This window comes from Vigna radiata, chromosome 8 (genome assembly GCF_000741045.1).
Source record: "Vigna radiata var. radiata cultivar VC1973A chromosome 8, Vradiata_ver6, whole genome shotgun sequence".
NCBI classification, from domain to species: domain Eukaryota; kingdom Viridiplantae; phylum Streptophyta; class Magnoliopsida; order Fabales; family Fabaceae; genus Vigna; species Vigna radiata.
Genome location: NC_028358.1, coordinates 13378122 through 13381653, shown reverse-complemented (window position 1 = coordinate 13381653; position 3532 = coordinate 13378122). Strand labels below are relative to the sequence as shown.

At 33.5% G+C, this 3532-nt stretch overlaps 1 long non-coding RNA gene across 1 annotated transcript; it reads right to left on the bottom strand.

Annotated features, from left to right (window-relative positions):
• Nucleotides 1-497: 497 nt before the first annotated feature.
• Nucleotides 498-3305, bottom strand: LOC106771778. Its single transcript, XR_001376514.1, has 3 exons — nucleotides 3238-3305; nucleotides 635-695; nucleotides 498-566 (listed from the first exon to the last, which is right to left on the bottom strand). It is a non-coding gene; the product is annotated as an uncharacterized LOC106771778 (long non-coding RNA).
• Nucleotides 3306-3532: the final 227 nt, after the last annotated feature.

Sequence of the window (3532 nt, the reverse complement as noted above, 5' to 3'; positions counted from 1 at the left end):
ATTCAAATATTACATCATACACTATTGAATTATAGACAAGTTTCTACTAACACTTAAAATAAAAGAAGCCAAGTTCCTTCTAATGTCTTCAATGTCTACCACTTCCATGGGATGAATCATTAAAGATCTACAAATAAAACAATATAGTCAAACAATCTTGTAATGAATAGTTGGATAAGTATTTAGTTAGTTTTTTAATACCTTATTCCATGATAAAGTAATGTTTGTACAAATAATGGTATGCATGTGTTTCATTACATAATACCTACACTCATAGCTGCCCAATTAACATCGACACTGCAAATTAAATACAAATATTCAACACTCATTAAAACCAAGGACACAAAATATCATATTATACTCTAGCTAGAATTTGCACCATGTAGCTTTGATCAATTTTGCTAAACCAAATTTCACAAAACCAACAACACAACCAATTCCTCATAAAATAACAATCACAAAACACAAAACAAAGGTCAACTTCTCTTACATTAGGTGTGATTATTTGCATCTTCTTCTTAGAAACAGATGGAACACGCCACAATCTTGAATGAGCTTCCAAAGACCTATACAAAAGGTAGACATCCATTACATCATAATAATAATATAGGAAGGAATCAATAAGAACACTAACCTTACTTCTACCAAGGCCACAAAGCTAGTAAATCTTGCACGGTTGTCTCCGATAACTTTTCCTGTTCTCATATCAAATTGAATGGACAATCTCTGATCAGTATTACGACTAACAATCAAGTTTCTTAGCCTAATCGTACGTCTACAATTGGGTTGGGTAGACTATTGACTTTGGTCTCACGTTGTGGTGTAGGTGTAGATGGATCAACCATAAACCTTAATTCTACACTTGTTCAATCACACAAAAATTGCTTTCTCAAAACAATTGTAATATCAGTTTCAACAAGAAAGAATTTAAATGCTTAATTGTAATATCAGTTTCAACAAGAAACAATTTGAATGCTTAATTTCTTTCTCCTTCACATCAAAGCTGCACCACCAGGGTAAGTTCACATGCATACAAAAGGTATAACATCCCTATATATATAAATCATATAACATCAACCATGTATCACGTGATCAATTGGAACATAATATAACAGTTTTAATAATAACCATTCATAAATAACAACCTTCAAGTGAGATATCAAAGTGCATACAAGACAAGTCCTGACAGCTCCTAGCGTGCAATTATTTCCTAACAATGCCACTAAATCTTAAATTAACGAGACAACCAGCACTAGTTACCACTCCGCCTCACAGTATCAACCCAGGGTTAAAAGGAATCAGTGACATGATAAATATATTGCAAATAGGACAAACATAGTTTATTAATTTCGGTAAATGGGATGCAAAGCTTAATCACTGAATAATTAGAGTTTCCTAACTTTTCATATAAGAAACATATCAAACAAACTAACTGACCCATAATTCTCCCAAAATGAACCATTTAGTTCACTTTTCATTAGGCCTTAAATTAAGTTCTGAAGTGATTAAACAAACCTGCAGAGCTCATTAAGCCACAGAAAACCAATTAATTCTACAATTATTAACAGCCCAATAGCACATTTAAGAAAACCAGTAGTATGGAGCATGTTTTCACACAACCAAAACCTTTTCTATCTTAAGAGAAATCATTGGAAAGGCTAGACTCTAGTCTTATTATAGTTCACCTAATCTATAAAACAATTAACTAACTAAATAGGGACACCTATAACACATGTTCCTAGTTTGAAGCATGCAGACAATATTCTAACTCTGTATTTAATGTTACAGAGACAAACTTAAGGTCTGACAGTTCAGATAGACTACTTTTTATATAACTCTGATTTTCTACCTACTGCCAGAAACGGGTTCTTCTTATAATTTTCTTATGTAAAAGAAATTATACGTGATAAGTATCTGACTATTGAATCCGAATCATATTCAAGAAAGAACTCTCCCATGTGAACTTTTCATTCACTGCTAAGTTGTGGAGTTGATAATCTGAATCATATTTTCTAGCCATCTGGTTTGTGTAGATTCAATAATAATTAAATCAATTGAGGCTTATTCTTATTTTCCAATCTCCCCTGCATGGTTATTAACATTAAACTACTCACCCACCAAGTTTCCTATATCTAGTATGTTGTGTTTGATGGAGAAATAGGTTGTCCAATAAGCTGAGAGGCACCATTCAAAGGGTTCATGACTTCAACATTTCTAGCCTCATACAGAGGTACTCTGCTATTATAATTTATAACTCTACGGTTTTTATATTCACACCAGATACCATGTTTTAACTTTTCTGCAATAGTGAAAAATATCATTAAAAAGCAGTAAACTGAATTTCTTATTTCATATTCAAAAAAGGAAAAGTAGAACCATTTTTTTGTATGAATGTTTCAAGGCAAAAGTTATGATGAGGGCTATTTGTGAGTAGCGCTAAAGCTAATTTATCCCGAAGCTTTCATGATATATGCGAGTTTATTTTCATACTACTCCTGTTTTTACCTGTTTTGTTTGATATATGAAACACACAGGTGCAAACTATCAAGGACAAGCAAGATATAATCCAAGCTCAGCTGCAATTGGCAAAGCTACAAGTGTCCAATACAAATCAGAAATCAGAAGCTCAATCTAGCACAACTACCGACCCTGTGCAGCAAGCTGTTCCTGCTACTGTGCAATCTCAACCACACCTTCCTACCCCTGCTAATCTTCCTCAGTCCATTCCTGTTATTCCTCCTCCTAATGCTCCTCCTCAACCTCCTCCACAACAGGGTTTGCCACCACCCCCTCAAGTTCAACTTCCAAGCCAATTCCCTCCAAACCAAATCCAAGCTTGTATTTATGATTACAAGGGTAGAGTATTGTGTACGCAGTTTCTCTTTAGTGTTCATCATTATTTCATGGAATCAACATATAAGATATGCAAAGAGATTGGACAACACTCCTACACTAACTAGGTTTTACAGTTATAGGACTTCAGTATTTTGGTGTCTTTGTTTTGGTTTTCTTTTTAAGTTCTAAGAGTTCTTATCCTGAAACTTATGGTACTGTTTTCTTTTCTCTTTCTAATATATTTTTTTCTAACCAACTGAAAAAAGAAAGAAGGAACTATAAGAAAGGGAAATTGAAACGAACCTGAGTGAGAGAATAATTAGCTAACAAGAAGCAATTGAAAAAAGAAAATAAAATAAAAAAATATACTGCATAAGTCAGATTTCTCTTAGAGGTGCTTACATTCACTGGCCAAGAGAACTGGAAGTTATTCAAAAGCTGAAACCTTTCTGTGTCATATTCTCTCACACCACAATCATTGGATGCAATAATATGAGTTGCGCCACTGCAAAAGTTTTCATGTCAAGCCGTGTTCATGTTCCAAACAGAGACAACCTCAAGCTGTCATATATTTCAATTGCATTTGTTATGGCTTTTGAATTCAAAATATCACATGAAGTAAAAATTTTATTGATATGAATTGTTTACCGAGACTTCAATTAATTTATTCCAATGAATCTGGTTTAGTATGTTCACT